Genomic DNA, 17,988 nt, shown 5'->3' with positions numbered 1-17,988 from the left:
AGGCTCTTAACAACAAAAAGTACATGTTTTTCAATAAAATTGCACCTTTGCTCATAATCTTCAAGTCCTTTGCTAACAAAAATGATTGGCTACTCCAATCCTTATGAATTCTTTTGTACTAACATGGCTAAAATAACATCAAAACCACCATTTGCATACATAATAAAATTCTTACCAAAATTAGGATTTATTAACACTGGGGTTGCTACTAAAGTATCTTTTATTGCTTGAAAATTCTCTTTTGCCTCTTTTGTCCATGCAAAGACTATGTTTTTCTTAAGAATAGCTATTAATAGCTTAAGCAATGCTACAATATCAAGCAAAAATCTTCTCACAAAATTTATGCGGCCAATGAAGCTTTGAAGACTATTTTTATGCTAAGGTAAAGATAGCTCCAAATTTGCTGCAAATCACTTAGGATCTACTGTAATACCTTCTTTTGATACAATATACCCAAGTAATTTACCTTCATGGATAGGAAAAATGCACTTCCTTGGGTTTAACGAGATACCAAATTCTCTGCAATGCTCAAAGATTTGCTTCAAGTGGTTAATATGATATTTCACTTTTTTAGAATAAATAGTGATGTCATCAAGATATACTAGAACAAACTTATACAGCAGATTGTTGAAAGCCATTTCCATTGCTTTATGAAAAGTTGCTTCAGCATTGAATAGTCCAAAGGGCATTCTTTTATATGTCATTGTTCTCCATTTTTATAAATGTTGTTTTGAACTAGTCTTCTTTCTTCACCAAAATCTCATTATAGCCTAAATATCCATCCAACAAGGAAAATCATTCAGCTCTTGATACATACTATAAGATTTTCCCCATTTATGGAAGTGGGTGTCTATCTTTTAGTGAATCTCTATTCAAGTCTCTAAACTCCACACACAATCTTAGTTCTCCATTCTTTTTCCTTACAAGAACCAAATTAGCAACCTAGCTTGTATGCTTAATGGGAAAAATTGATTTGCTTTCAATCAGCCTAAAAACTTCCGTTTGCATCAAAGGCTCTAATTTAGGATTAATTGGCCTTTGTTTTTGCCAAACTGGTTTAGCCATTGATTCCAACTCTACAGTGTGTTGTGCAAGCTTTGGGTCAAAACCCTTGAAATCATTGTATTCCCATACAAAAACTTCACTGAATTCCTAAAATAAATTAATAAAAGACTATTTTTCTTTAATGGAATTCACTTTACCAACTTTAAGACATTTTTTGAGTGCAATCTCTAAGTCTTCATACTATTTTGCTTGACCAAGAGGTTTTCTTTACTAGGTTTTACTTGATCATCATAGTTAAACACACTTTCTAGCATTACTAATTCTTTAGGAAACTTGTTATTTTTCAGTTGTAGCACTTGATCTCCATATTGATCTTTGCACAACTATTGGTTTGAATTGGTAAAAATATCCTCTTCAAATAGGAATTGCAAAATCTATTCATCACATTCAAAAACTTTCCAATTAACATTATTATCAGTACTGAAGGCCTGGTAGTAATTTTTATATGTTGCTGATCAAATTATGCTTTCATGTTGTTTACAATGTAATACTAAGTGCCTATAGCTTCTAACCTATCAACATGCTGATTTTTACTTTTGGAAATAGCAAGTATGTTAAAGGCATCGAAATTTTCAAGATCCCACACTCGATGCCTATAAGATTTAAGAACATCATTTTTTAAAAAATTTAGGCCTCTTACTTGATTTACTATCAATTCACTATCACCATAGACCTTTAAACATTTGATACCACACTTTTATGCCCATTCTAAACTATGAATCAAACCTACATACTCAGCTGTATTATTTGTATAGGAAAAACTAAATCTCAAAGTAGCATAATTCTTTTTCATTTTCAGGTGAAACTAACATAACACCCCCACCAACACCTTGCTTACCCCTTGAACCATCAAAAAACATACTCCATCTCTAGTTTTGTGATTCTTCCAACTGATTTTCTGGTTTGACCGAATTTGGAATGATTGCATCTTGCTCATTTATGACATAAGTCCCTAAATCAACATTTTTCAAATCATAAAAATGATTTTCATAAGTTTGACTTAATGCCCATTCATCAAGAAGAATATATGGAACATTATCTAGGTTGGTTCTAGCTTCAGCAGTTATGCCATGCTCTTTTTTATAAAATGAAATCAAATTTTCTTTCAAAGCACTAGGTACGTATGGCTCTATATGGTTTTTTGCAATTAATTCAGACTTAATTATTACCTTTGTACCATACCTAGTCCTAAAAAGCATGTGAGACCAATTAGATGATAAATAGCCCCCAATTTTTGTAGTAAAGTCTCTAGACAAACAAATGGAAAAATATGGAGGTAAGTCTATTACATAGATATCTTGCTGAATGGAAAAGTTAGGATAGGCGTGAAGAGTAAGACTTGCATCCTTGATTAGACCTATTGTAACAATAGATGTTCCATCAAGTTGAACAACACCTTTTTCAATGGGTTGATATTTTAATCCTAATTGGTCAACTATCTTTTTGGGCATGACTGAACTTGTAGCCCCACTATCAACCATATATTTATGAACTAACTTATCACCAATAATTAACAAAAGATAGAAAGGAGGAGGTTTAACCATCGTACTTATTTCCTTGGTAATTTTATTACTATCCTCTTGCTTCTCATCAGCATTCATTAATACAACTTTTGTTGCTTCATCAGATAGAGCTTTCTTCAAAATATTAGTTTGACCAAGAATAGCCAACATCTCCCACATTGACATAGACATGTTCATCTTCTTCATATTCTCCACAATATTGAAAGGTACAACAACATGTGACTTTTGATGTGCTTTAGCAACAACATGTTCTACTTGCTTGTGAACATTCTCCTTGTTGATAGGGACATGAGTATCTTCCACAATATTTGTGGAACATGATGATTCAGCTGTATCAGGTGCTTTACTTTTATTTGTCATGTGCTCTATTTCAAGAGCCCTTTTCTTGGCTTGAGTATTGGCTGATATGGGTGAATCATTATTTACTACACAAAACTCATCTCTTTTCTAGTTAAGGAAAATACCATGCTACAGGAGTATGTGAATCATGCTATTGTTCACGTGCATCATTCATTGCATTCTTCTGCCCTATAGGTATATTTTTTACCATCAATCCTGATTAATCACTCCATTGGTGCAAGTAGCTGATTGTGTGGTTCATTGCAGGGATAACACCATTCAAAGTCTACTACAAGGTTATTTTACATAGGCATAATGTCCTTTACTGGATTAATAGCATTAAGAGGGGTCAGTTTATAAGGCCAAAAAGGTCTTTAATTTATATTTTGCCTATAACCCATTGCATTACCCTAATATGGCTATCTATTTGCTTGGACTTGGCCTTCACTTTGCTACTGATAAGGTCGATTTACAACTTGATTTTGTTGTTGATAAGGTTGTTTAGTCTAAAAATTTTATTTTTTCAAATTAACTAGCCCTTTACTAAATGTTTGCATCATGTTCTCAATCTTGAGTTGACTATTTTTAATCTCCGACAGCTCTTCTAAAGGGCTTACTATAGTAATTTCTTGACTACGAATACTAGGAACAATAGCTAATGGATTAAAAGGTGAGATTGTTAAAGGCATATTTGGCTAAATATCTAGAAAAATAGGCATTGGAGGCCTAGGGGCTATTTTTCTGACTTGGATAAGACTATTTTCAGCCCTAATAGCAATATCATATGCTTGAGGCAAGGAAACACCTCCCATTGATTGAATCATTATAGAAATAACTATTTAAAGTTTTCAAGAAATACAGAAAAGCATGGTCTACTGAAGGTCTTACCGAGATAGGTATTCTAGTCTAAGTCCTTTGAAACCAATTGTTGAAATCCATCATTTTCTCTTAGGGAGCACGTTTTATAGTTTTGAACTACTCTACTAGAGACAAATAGTCTAACTTATGTTCAAAATGCCTTGTTAAAGCATCACCCAAAGCATCCCATGAATTGATTGAACCAACAGCCAAACTTCTAAACCATTGAAGTGCTTTTGCTTTTAGAGATGTTGCAAGTAACTTGATAGTGACATCTTCCTCCATAATATGATGTACATTGTACAATGTAGCAACGTCTCTAATATGTTCATAAGCTATAGTTTGATTCTTTCCAATGAAATCTAATAAACATTTTAAGGTAGCAAGGGGTATATCATGATGCTGAGAAAAACTTAAAGGGCTCTCCTAATCGAATGGCATAAAAGAAAATGTTCTTGCCATTGGAGGAGATAATGGCACTTGCTACTATGGTGCTAAAATCTAGATAGGAATAGATTGTTGTAAAAAACTTGTAATTGTTGTAGTTGTTGGTATGAAGCTAGCACTTGTAATTGAAGTAGTAGAAATATTAGTTTCAAATGATTCAGTTCTCATTGTTTGACTTGCTGAATGCCTAACTTTTCTTTGATGTGATTGATTTCCTCTACTAAACACATGAATACCAAGGGCTGAAAGCTGCCTTCTTGATGTGGGCGTAGTTCTAGCAAGAGTTCTTTTGCATCTTTCTAGAGTTTCTAGCTGTAAATATTCAAAAGAAGAAAAACTTCTTGTCTGAATTTTGCTCATAAATTTATTGCACTTTGCTGACTAGTTGAAACATAATCATCTGTTGTATTAGTACAGTTAAAAAAATGTGCTTGTGTCCCACTAGGTGTGCCAAAACTGCTAAGTACCAAAATTTGCACCCAGTACTGAACTGAAACAATTCAATAATTCTAACATAACATGGGAATCACTTCTTGGTGAGACATGTAGTGAAGTGAAACCTCTAGTTTCTAGGTTGGCTTCTATTAAATATTCATTGAAATTTCCATGAACCTAATCTAAACTTGTGGGAAAAAGGGTAGAAATTACTAAAACTAAACCTAAAAACCTAAAGTTTAAACTAGGAGATGGGTGATACACCAAAAATGATATGAAAGTTTGGATATAAATGATAGAGAAGGATTATTCAGCTACTTGAAGTACAAGCAAAACACTTTTTTTTCTGTAGAGATTTGCATAAATAATTTGTAATAAGGTCTGAAGAATGAACTTGCAAAAGGAGGAATAAACTTACTCCTCTCCAACCAAGTGCTTGAATGAGAAAAAATAACAAGGAACAATAATAGTTCATTAATTGCTTTATCAAATCACTCTGACACTACATACATAATTGTAGAAAGAAAGAAGGTTCAAAAATTCACACAAATAACATAAACTCAACTATTGTCACTGGTATTAAACTTCCAAAATGAATTAAAAACTTCTATGAATAAAAGCTAAGGACTCAAAAGTACTCACAAATGTTGGTCTAAAGAATAATTTTGACAGCTGAGTGTCAATACACTTAACCATTTTTCACTATACATGTCGAGCAAAGAGTAGGTGTCGAGTAATAACAAGTGCCGAGTAACATAAGGTGCTGAGTGATAACAAGTGCCGAGCAACATAAGGTGCCAAGTGTTAACAAGTGCCGAGTAGCATAAGGTGCCGAGTGATACAATTTTTTTTAGGTGCCGAGCTATCCAGGAAACAACATGTGTCGAGTATCAGTAATGTTTCAAGAGTAGAGTAACTCAGGATATCAGCATAAGAGTTTGTACCTGCACAAACTATGATGTAAACCTTTTTTTTTTTTTTTGCCAACATGAGATAAATCTCGAAAGATATAGAGATAAGAACAAATCTTTTACACTTTCTATGCAATCTGCATGCAACCAATTGGAAAATTGGAAAGACATGCAACCAATCAGCAAAAGACAAGTATTGAGCGGGAAATTGAGATTCAATATGGATCGTAGATCCATATCTAACCCTAAGTCTTCGAAGCCTTTTTAAGGAAGATGAAAAATTTCATAAAAGAGTGAGATGACAGAAGGCAAGAAGAGTTGAAGGAAAAACCTAATGAAATTCAGTGAAAGGAGACATAGAAACCAAGTGCAACAATTCAATAATTAGTTGATCAGAACAAAGCAAAGAAGAAAAATAGAATTCAGATCTTAGAGGATCGAAATCAGAGAAAGAGCCAAAACAAGTACTTGCATTCAGCAAACAAGGATTGCAAACAATAAGAGGGGCCCTGAAATCCACGTTTACAAAGATTATCCCAGGTAAGACAATGATTGTGAGCCACTAGCCACATGAAAAAATTGCACTTGGACCAAGAAACTTTATTCCAAACTTGCTTCCACCAAGAGGCCTCAGCATCCCCAAATAATTGTCTAGTTATCTCCTGATACCCAGCAGAGACATGATATTTACCAAACAAGGTACCGCCCCAAGCCAAAACATCTGGACCAAGCAAAGAAGAACACTCTCTAGAGGCCAAAATTTGAGAAAGCTCCTGACGATCGATGTATGTACCTCTAGGAGGCCAATCAGAAGACTGCTTCCATCTGTAACCAACAACAGGTCCCAATTGATAAGGAGTCTTGTAATGAGCCACTTTATCCCATCCAGCAGCAAGAAAAGAGTCACAAAGAGGTTGAAGATGAGGGTATATGGATAAAATAGAAGGGAATCCATCCCAAGCATCAGACCAAAACAAATCCTGAGAACCACCTTTACATATCCAGAACAGACCCCTCTTCACCAACATCGCACCTATCTTCAAAGTATGCCAAACCATTGAGCCACGATCTTCAAGAGGAAGTGCAAAAATAGAGCAAGGATCAGCACCATTGAAATATTTATGAGTGATAATACGAGCCCAAAATTGATGTTTTCCAGAGCACCATCACTAATAAAGTTTAGTAGCCAAAGCTTGACTACTCAATAGAGCAGATCGAAGACCAAGACCACCCTCCTTTTTAGGCCTACAAATAGTTTCCCAATTAACCAAGCTCTATTTGTACTATGCAAATTACCACTCCAAAGGAATTGTTGAGTAAGAGCATCAAACTCCTTGAGAAAGTAAATAGGTGCAGCGTGAACCATACTTCTATAAGTAGGAAGAGCTTGGATAATAGCTTAAAGAAGAGTAACCCGGGCAGTAGTAGAAATCCATCTATGAGTCCAATGATTTACCTTATCCTGAAGCTTGGTAATAAAAATTTTCCAGAAGAGACGTGGCTACCTGGAAACAGTAATAGCAATGCCAAGATAAGTCAAAGGAAGTGATCCTATCTGAAACCGTAGGATACCAACAATCCTGTGCTGAATAGAATCAGGAGTGTTAAAAAAGTAAATGGAAGATTTGTGCTCATTAACTTTCTGGCCTGAAGCTGCCAAATAAATTTCCAAAGCATGTCGAAAGGCTTCAGCTTCCTTGATCCTAGCAAGACAACCAAGAGAAGAATCATCAACAAATTGAAGATGGGAAAGAGAAGGTAAGCCATTACCCCATCGCCAGCCTTGAATAGAATTCTGGGACACCTGATACTTAATGAATTTGCCCAAGCCTTTAGCCATAATGATGAATAGTTATGGGGAGAGAGGGTCACCCTGGCGGAGGCCTCTAGAAGCACCAAATAGTTGAGAAGGTTGACCATTAATAAGAACAGAAAAAGAGGCAAAAGTAACACAACTCATAGTCCAACTCACCCAATCAGAGCTAAATCCAAAAGAAAGAAGAATACTCCTTAGGAAGCTCCATTTAACTCTATCGTAGACCTTAGCCATATCCAACTTAACAAACATGGCTCTCTCCCTTGAAGTAGCCATAGAGTGAATAGCCTTAGTAGCAATAACCACCCCATCCAAAATTTGTCTGCCAGCAACAAAACCACCTTGTTCTTCTAAGATAATAATGGGAAGCCACCTTTTCAGTCTCTCAGCAATCAACTTAGTAATAACTTTGTAAACCACATTACATAAGGCAATTGGTCTAAAAAAACTCCAATTGATTAGCACCCTCTCTCTTAGGAATAAGAGTCAAGAATGTAGAGTTCAAAGCTCGAAGCATCTACTTGCTAGCATAGGATTCTTTGACCACCTCCAAAAAATCATGATTAATGATGTCCTAAAATTCCTAAAAGAATTCAACTGGAAAGCCATCAAGACTAGGAGCCTTCCCCTTAGGCATGCCAAAGACCACCTCCTCCAGCTCTTCCAAAGAGATTGGACGCATGAGATAATCATTCATTTCCTGAGTGATAAGGGAAGAAATACAGGACAAAATAATATTTTCTTCATTATCAGCAGGAGGAGAGTCCTCAGAGAAGAGGGTAGAGAAGTACCAAATAGCCTCTTGGAACAAAGGTGGCAAGGAATTCAGTTGGATACCTTGAGAATTAACCAAAGAAGAGATAGTTCTCTGATTCCAGCGAGACTGTTTTATGGAAAAAGGCAGTGTTTCGATCACCTTTCTAGAGCCAATCAACTCTAGCCATTTGCTTCCAAAAAATTTCCTCTCGAAGTTGCCATTCTTGTAGAGCTCTAGAAGCAAGGGATTTAGCCTTGCCAAGATCCTCTGAGAAACCTTGATCTCTAATCTCCCTCGTGATGACATCAAGATCTTCTTGAGCAAGCCTCTTCATAAAGTGAAGGTTCCCAAAGCATTGCCTATTCCATATCTTGAGTTTCCTTTTAACATATTGAAGCCTTTTAGAAAATGAGAACATTGCAGTACCATATGCAAGAGCACCATCTTTCCACCAACAAAAAACAAAATCATGAAGATAGGAGTCATGAAGCCACATCAACTAGAACTTAAAAGGAGGATGCTTCGGAACATAAGCCCCTATAGCGGAAAATTTGATTGGCCAATGATCTGAACCTCTCCAATCAAGGATTTCTAAAGAAATAGTAAGGGTGCCACTAACCCAGAAGCAAGAAACAAGAAATCTATCCAGACATTTTGAGATAGCAGCAACACAAGTCTTGCGATTATTCTAGGTATAGAGACCATTAGAAGGCTTAACATCAGAGAGATGCAAAAGAGAAATGTGTTACCGAAGAAGAGCAGAAGAAGGCCCCAATCTAGCCAAACCATCATGCTTCTCCTCTAGACTTAAAACTGAATTGAAGTCCCCTGCTAAATGTTATGTGTTGTTGATGCATATCTTAGTTTCATATTTTCTTGATGTATTTACATGCATGTAATTTACTTTCAGTTAAAAAGTTTTATTGGTTAAAGTACAATAATTCTGATTCACCCGCCCCCCCCCCCCCCCCCACCCTCTCATAAGTATTCTTTCCATATTTGAATATTCCAACAAATGGTATCAGAGCCTAGTTAGGTTCTCATAGGAAAAAGCCTAACAGCTTGGAGGAAAAGATCTAAAGATGGAAGCTTTCAAACTTGGAAAGATCATTGAAAATTAGGTGATAGATGTGCAACTTGCTTTGCATAGCTTGGAGGAATTTAGAAACAAGTTGAGAAATTCTTTAAAAAAAAGGAAGGATCTAGCCATAGCTGAAAATGAGATAAACCACAAGGAGATTGATACCACCAACATATTTTCCAATGGAGATACTAAAGAGTTTGATGCAGCAATTGTAGAACTGATGGAGAAAAAAAAAGTTCAAGCAGATGAGATAAGATCTCTTAAGATGGAACATGAATCACAATGTTATGTGAAATCACTGAACAAAAGAAAAGAGCAGTTGAAGATAAAGCCATGATGGAAAATGACAAAAGAAATCTTGCAAATAGGCTTGAAGAAAAATGTACTGAATTGATAAGGATCTCAAACATGTAGATGGATACACTTGCCCAAATGATGAACCTTCATCATGAACTTAATGTGAAAGACATTGAGATATCTACACTGAAGATGTAGAATGAACAATTGCAAAATGACCTAAGAAGAGAGAAGAAAATTTTAGAAAACTTCAATAAACCCAATGAAGCCATCAAGTATTTTGAGCAATTACTGAAATCCCCAAGATCAACCCATGATACATTAGGACTTGGATACAACAACACTGAAGTTGGAGAATCATCAAAGAGTGTAGAACAAAGAAGTGATAAAGGTAAAAATGTCATGTCATTTCTGTGGGAAGAAAGGACATACATCTAATGTATGTAGAAGCAAGAATGTCCATCATCATGATAAACCTAAAAGTATGAACCATTTTCATAAGTGCAAGAAGCAAGGTCATCAAGCATATGAATGTAGAACCAAGACTATTAAGACATCAAAATTTGAGGGTCACTGTCATAATTGCAAGAAATATGGACATAGAGCTTTTGAATGCAGAACAAAGCCTATGTGGACATCAAATCAACCAGCAAGGACATCAAACCATGAATTTTGGGATTACAACACCAGGTACAGTTGTCACTATTTTCAAGAATATGGACATACACCCCAGAATTGCATAAGAACACATTTCAAAGGAAACTATAAAAGATGGTTGAGTCAAACTACATGTTTCAGTTGCTTAAAAACCAGTCACGTCAGCAGGAATTGCCCAACAAGGTCAAAGGTACCAAGTTTCAAGTTCAACAATGGAAAGGCAAAGATAAATGTTGAACACATCAGAAGTGAAATGAATAAGACATGGAAGAAAAAATATGAGAGTAGAACATCAAGTGCAGAGATTACTTCACCTAATAGGTCAAGTGATCACACTTCATCAAATTAAGCAAGTATAGGTGTGTGGGATTGATAAACTAAGGTACATCAAATATTAGTCCCAAAAGATTGTATAACTGCAAATAAAAAATCAGCATAAGCATAGATGCTAAGTCAAAATTGAGAGTCTTGCAAAATCTGTCAAAATTGTCTTCAAGTGCTGAGTTGCTAACAGCGACTGAGTTGATAGATGATGTTGAGCTATGAAATACTAATGGGAATTGAGAAAAGTGAAAATACAATAAGTGCCAAGTTAAGTCAAAATCCTTCAAGTGCCGAGTAAATAGTTGTCAGTGCACTAAGCATTAATTACTCTATTTTGAAGGGTACATAGCTCAATTTTTGATCATTTTTTTACCATTCAAACGCAAAGCAAAGCCAAGAAGAGCAGAGAAGATCAAGGACAACTCAGAAATCATTTGTGAAGATTTCAATAGTGATTCAACACAAGTTTCATCGATTTGAGGTATTTAACTTAAGTGCCAAGCTACGTAGAGTCTATAAACTTGCTTTAAACTATAAACCCTAGTTTGGTAGATAATGGCATCTGGGTCTGGAACCACTAAGGGTAAAGAGAGTCATGAAATACAGCTGGTCAGTAATGAAGTAAAACAACCTAAATTCAAACCCATTCCAGAAGTAGCATACAAGAATGATCCCATAGGTGCATTATCAGTTATTCTTGATAAAGTTGTTATGGTCCAAGATGTTCACAGATGTTATAACTGCAAAATTGGAGCCATACAAGATTTAGAAATTTACAATGCGTGTGATAAGCTATGTGAGAACAAGATACTAAAAGATGAGTTCTCAATAGTAGAAAGAAAATGATTAACCAAAACCTTAGAATTTTTGATTGTTTTCAAAATTGAATGGGTACGCATAGTCTTGAGCAGAATGCATGATGGAGCCTTTTGGTTAGAGTCAGGGCCAGTGAAATTTACAAAGAGAACTATTCATAGGGTTACTGGTATTCCAACCCTAGATCGGCCAAAGACCCTATGAAGTGACAAAAGGGAAGTAATAGAGAAAAACATGGGTGCTAAATGGAATAATAGAGGAATGACTGTTGATACAGTCACAGATCCTCTACTAGATTTTGCTGTGAGAATCATTTCACACAAATTCTATCAATCAAGCAGATTGAACAGTGTGCCTTGTATAGTAGTTGATGTTGCATATAAGATAATTAAAAAGGATCATACCTATGATCTAGTAGAGCTCATGTTTCAACAAATTAATGAAAATTTGGGAGCTATAAGGAAAAGCAAGGGAGCTCAGTGCAAATTCGGATCAATTTTGGTATGCATATTTTTTTATCTGATGAAAGAGTTCCCTTTAGTAGGTAAGGTAAGATGGAGTCCAGACAAAAAATTTTTTGAACAAATTAATGGATATATTGAACAGATGGGTGAAAATTTTGATGCCCAAATGACTAGTTACTTTGAGGACTTCAAACAGTCCATGAAACAAAGAATGAGGATTTCAGTCTCATTGACTGAGACATATGAAAAAGACATCTATTTTCTTGTAGATATAGATTATACCTATATACAAGCATTCATACCTAGAATAAGATGGCTTAGGCCACTAGGCTATGAACTCAACATTGATCAAGCCTCTGCAGTAATAACAGCCCTTCTTGCAGAAGAAGTTGATAAGAATGCAAAAGCATTTGGAACCTATGATGTTGTTAAATCAAGGGTGATAACAGATTTGAAGACTTCCTTGGCAGTAAAGAAGAAAGAAAAAATGGTGAGACAAATCAAGAGAAAATTTAGTGTTGAAGGTGAAGGAATAGCAGAAGAGGAAGAAGAAGACATTGAAGATAAGGGAGATGAACCACAAGGTCTGACTCAAGGGTTAGGAGAAGACAAAGAGGAAAGTGCTAAGGAAGAAGAAGCCGAGGAAGCACAAGTTGAACCTAAGGTCACAAAAAGAAAGGCCACAACTCCTCCTGCTCCTCAACCCAAAGGAAAGAAAGTAGCTACTCCTGCACCAAAAAGATCGACTACAAGGGCTGTAGCATAAAAAGCCCAAGAGGAGGCAAAAGAGAATGAGAAAACTCCAAAGAAGACTGCTGCTAAGCCTAAAAAGAAAAGAAATTTTTTTGCCCAGCCTCAAACAAATGAGGAGAAGACAGAGTTAGAGGACAACAGCCAATTTCAAGTGGTAAGGCACAAACCTCAGACTATTGTTGATAAATTATGTTCAAAAATTAGGAATGATGATTTGAAAGGTTTAAAGAACCTAAATTTTTCTAAGCTCACCAAAGAAAAGAAAAATAAATTAGAAGAATCTATGTATGCTATGATGGCTGAATATAAGCACACACCTCTGGAATTAGATGAATCAATGCCTAAAGAATTGTACAAAATTGTAGAGGATAAATGGAGTTTTTGTTTATAAATGGAAAGGGAGATAAGGGAGTCAACACTAGCAAGATTGTTGCCTGATTTGACTAGGGATTAAGTAACAAATGTAGTCAAAAGGCATAACAATAGATTCACTCCCAAGCATAGAGCATTCAGCATTCTCCAGAACAAAATTGAAGAGGTAGTTACAAAATCCACAAGATTGTGGAAAATAGTTTACAAGAAAATAGATTATGTTTATAATGAAGAATATAAGGCAGAGGCAAGTGCCAAGATAAGGGAAAAGAAGGTGTCAGGAATCAAAGAAAAAGAGAAGGAACAAGTGGAGAAGAAGGTTGAAGAAGAAAAGGAAGAAAAGGCACATACTGAGGAGAAAGAGGAAGAGAAAGATACAGCTGAGCCACAAGATCAAAGTGTGCAAGATACACAGGTATTCCCTCCTAGTCCTCCTCATGCCATCATCACACCTACAGAGATTATAAAAATAAAGGATGTTATAGACACTTCAAATCCAAACATCAATCCATTAATTGTAGAGGATTTAGAAATCCTTGACCAATCATCACTAGTAGTAAAATTAAGTTCAAATCCTGTATTGGTCAGTGTTGATGAATTACAGAATCTAGAAGTTAAAAAAAAGGTAGTCAAGGTGAAAACACAAGTGCCACCTTCAACCATACAAAATACTGGTATTCTATTTCTTCCACCACCACCTCAACCAAGTGTAGTCACTTATACACTTCAAATGCCGAGTACAATAGCAGGGGAAATAAAAGAAACATTTGAACAACCAACAAGTTCAACCCCACCTAGTGATCATCAAAAGGATACAAAAGCTACAGAAAAAGATGAGACAAAGAAGAAGAAGGAGTCTGCAATACAAACACTAGTTGCTTACCAAAATCTGGTACTCCAACACAAACTCTTTAGCAACCGAGCACTGATGGGTTACAATTACAAATTAGAACACTAGGCTCAAGCTCATCAAAGGAAGTCAGAAAACTTCACTATGGAGTTCCTGAACTTGATGAAGAAATAAAGATTCTATATTATGAATCTAGCACTCTCACTGAAGAAAAGATCAATGAAATTTAGAGTGTATTAGACAGAAGAAGGAGACAAGAAGCACTAAGAAGAGAAAACAAGCATAAGCTTACCTTGAATGAAATCAAAGACATATTCACAAAAGCTTTCTTCTTATAGTCTCCAGATGAGTCAAGACCAATTATAGAGCAACTATCTGATATATTTGACCAGGTGACTAGTGAAGACCAGGAAACAAATGCCAAATTACTAGAATGGTTAGAAAGAAAGTTCCAAGGCAAGGTAAATAATAAAATATCTGGTGATATAGCACTATCAAAAGTGGAACTGGCAAAGAAAATTGAAACAATTAAAACTGTACTAGGAAACATCTTTTCCCTGTACAACAAGTTGTGTGATTTTTCCACATTCACACAGGACACTAGCCAGAAGATACTGAGCTTGGAAAAAAATTTGAAGATTTCTAGCATGCAACTCCCCACAAATCTAGCTCAGAGTGAGAAGCATTTTTCCCAATCGCTTCACACACAAAGAGAGTTAGCTGTCTTAGCAGCCGAGGAGGCAACCACAAAAGCAAAATTGATGCAAATTCAATCTTCCATTACTCCTCATTTGGAATTACTTTACAAGGAGCAAATTAATGCAGAGATAGTCCTAAAGAAAGACCCCAATCTTTCTACATCTGATGGACTTGTACACCTAGTAGTAGAGATTGCCATCCAACATAAGTCATTGGATGTTGCACTAGCAAATTAGGATGCAGCTCTGAAGGTACTCTTTGAAGTAAATAGTACATTTTTGGCTAAGTATGTCATTTCCCTCTAGAACTATTGACATAAGTGTCAAAAAGGGGGAGAATAAGTATGGGGGAGTGATAAGAAAAGATTAAGTATGGGTGAGTTAAGTACAGGAGTGAAATGGTAAGTATGATAAAAGGGGGAGATAGCAAATTTTTGACAAATTTTGATTAGTCAGAATGTAGAAATAGGGTAGAAATCACTGAGTGTACATACAGGATCAACTCACAAGGAGTCATAAGGTATATTGTTATTTGTTCCTAAAACTTTTGTAGCAAATAAAAAGATACATGCAATAATGACAAAGATATCAGGATCTTAGTTAAGTGTTTTTTCCACTCATGTCAAAGGGGGAAATTGTTGGTTTAAAGAATAATTTTGACAGCTGAGTGTCAATACACTTAACTATTTTTCACTATACATGCCGAGAAAAGAGTAGGTGTCGAGTAACATAAGGTGTCGAGTGATAACAAGTGTCGAGCAACATAAGCTGTCGAGTAACATAAGGTGCCAAGTGATAACAAGTGCTGAGAAACATAAGGTGCTGAGTGTTAACAAGTGCCGAGTAGCCTAAGGTGTTGAGTGATATAGTTTTTTTTAGGTGTTGAGTTATCTAGGAAACAACATGTGCCGAGTATCAGTAATGCTTTAGGAGCCAAGTAACTTAGGATATTAGCATAAGAGTTTGTACCTGCACAAACTATGATGTAAACCATTTTTTTTTTTGCTGACATGAGATAAATCTTGAAAGTTATAGAGATAAGAATGAATCTTTTACATTTTCTATGCAATCTGCATGCAACCAATTGGAAAATTGGAAAGACATGCAACCAATCAGCAAAAGACAAGTATTGAGCGAGAAATTGAGATTCAATATGGATCATAGATCCATATCTAACCCTAAGTCTTTGAAGCCTTTTTAAGGAAGACGAAAAAATTCATAAAAGAGTGAGATGATAGAAGGAAAGAAGAGTTGAAGGAAAAACCTAATGAAATTCAGTGAAAGGAGACATAGAAATCAAGAGCAGCAATTCAATAATTAGTTGATCAGAACAAAGCAAAGAAGAAAAACAAAATTCAGATCTTAGAGGATCGAAATCAGAGAAAGAGCCAGAACAAGTACTTGCATTCAGCAAACAAGGATTGCAAACTATCAGGTTTATAATACCTAATACTCTCTTACCATTGTATTAGAAAGAAAATCCTATGTAGATAGGTTGGCTTAATAGCTATTTGTAGATCCTTATCAAAAGTTGAATAAATCCTTTAATAGGGTGACACTTCATGTTAAGTGTTTGAAATCCTTTAACCAGGTCACTATTAACACAGTGTAAAGCCTTTAACAGGGCAAACCATCAGAAGTGGTTGAACAATATTGCTGCAATAATTTTTGTGGGTATCATCCTCACCCCAGTTTTACCTTCTTATTCTTGGAGGGTTTTTGGGTTACCAAATTTCAATGTTTATGTGTTGTTGATACATATCTTAGTTTCATATTTTCTTGATGTATTTACATGCATGCAATTTACTTTCAGTTAAAAAGTTTTATTGGTTAAAGTACAATACTTCTGATTCACACCCCCCCCTCTCATAAGTATTCTTTCCATATTTGAATATTCCAACAACAAAAACCTTCTCTACATAATTAGAACTCCCTAAAATGAGTTAAAAAAATCACTAAATACAATCCCAACTCTCTTAGGTCGAATGCAAAAAGATAGCCCATAAATGAGGACTTAGAAACTTCTTAAAATGAAGTCTCATTACTCATTAGACTCCACTAACTCATAACTGCTTCCATGGCTCATCATAAACCACGTCAAAGCATTCCAACTTGTCATAAAGACTTTTTAACTGCCAGGCTGAAGTCAGATTCAACCCCAAAGCCCTATATTCTCTCCACATGTTTCCCAACTGATTCCTCTCTTAAAGACCATGACACATAGAATTAAATCACTTACCTTCTTTTTTGCATTAAACATAGAGAAAAAATATCAAATGACTCATAATTATATCATTTAAATACCTTTTTCTAACACAAATATTTAAAAGTTTTGCAAAAAGAAATAACTAAGTCAAGATTTCAACATAAAACCTAAGGGAAAAGAATAAAATTCTCCCCTCACATGACACAAATACTAATACTTCCAAAAGAAATTAAAATTCCTTGAAAGGCCAAGTGAATTTCAAATATTATTAAAAGGAATTTGGGGGAAAGATATATAGTTTGAAATCCCTAAGAAGGTTTTCATTTTCACATTTACATTTGAAGAGTCTAGAAAGGTTGAGAGGAAAATGAGGGTTTTCTAGTTTTCATTTCCAACATGAGGGATTTGCTTGAGAGTTTTGTTGATTCTCTTTCTTTCTGTTTGCTGCCACTATGAATATACATGAATTGAGGGTTTCTCTAGTTTGTGGTTGTCACTAGATAATTTGTTGCTCCTTGAAGATGAAGAGCAATAAAACTTTGAAGCCACCATTTGAATATGCTAGAAAGGTATCTTGAAGCATTTGATATTGTTTTTCCTATTATAACTCACTGCCATTGTTGAACTTGTTGTAATCTGAAGCTGGTGTTTTAAAATATTTGTCATTTTTTGATTTGATGAGCTACTGTTGTTCCTTTTTCTTGAATTCTTGTTACTATTTAAGTTAAAATCTAAAGTTTTCTATGAATTTCAATTTCAATTTTCTCTACTGAATGAATGCCACTCAAGCCACCTGCAAGGGTTTGCTATTTTTGGGCTTCAATACCAGTCGCCATTAAATCATTTGCAACCTAGAAGGGGTTTTCCATATGTATATAACATGTACATTCTAGTTTTACTATTTTTACATAAGGGTTTCACTGAAAAAATAGATTCTGGAAGTTATTGTTTTCATAAAAAATCCAAATGGGGTTTCTGCAGTGTATTTTATTTTGGTGTTTTCCTGTGAAGTTCATCTTTCAATGTTTCTAAAGATTGTCTATTCTTTTTCTCATGGGCTTTTGTTCTCTTTCATAGCTTCAGGAGCCCTAAATCTAGCATTTATTTATACAAGCCATATTAGGATAGCTAATTACCTCTAGCTGGTATAGTAATTTGTTTAGTAAATTTAAAATCATGATTTAATGAGCATAGTTGTAGTAACGGTCCAATAGGTAAAAACTGAGTAGACTCATAAATGGTTGCTAGAGGAAAATGCATTTTTTGTACATCTGTAAAACTTGGTGCTGATGACTTTCGACAAATAGAAACAATTT

Source organism: Cupressus sempervirens, chromosome 9 (assembly GCF_028749045.1).
Source record: "Cupressus sempervirens isolate cs-2001-9-10 chromosome 9, ASM2874904v1, whole genome shotgun sequence".
Taxonomy (NCBI): domain Eukaryota; kingdom Viridiplantae; phylum Streptophyta; class Pinopsida; order Cupressales; family Cupressaceae; genus Cupressus; species Cupressus sempervirens.
The sequence above is the reverse complement of the archived record's forward strand: the minus strand, read 5'-3'. Positions refer to the sequence as shown.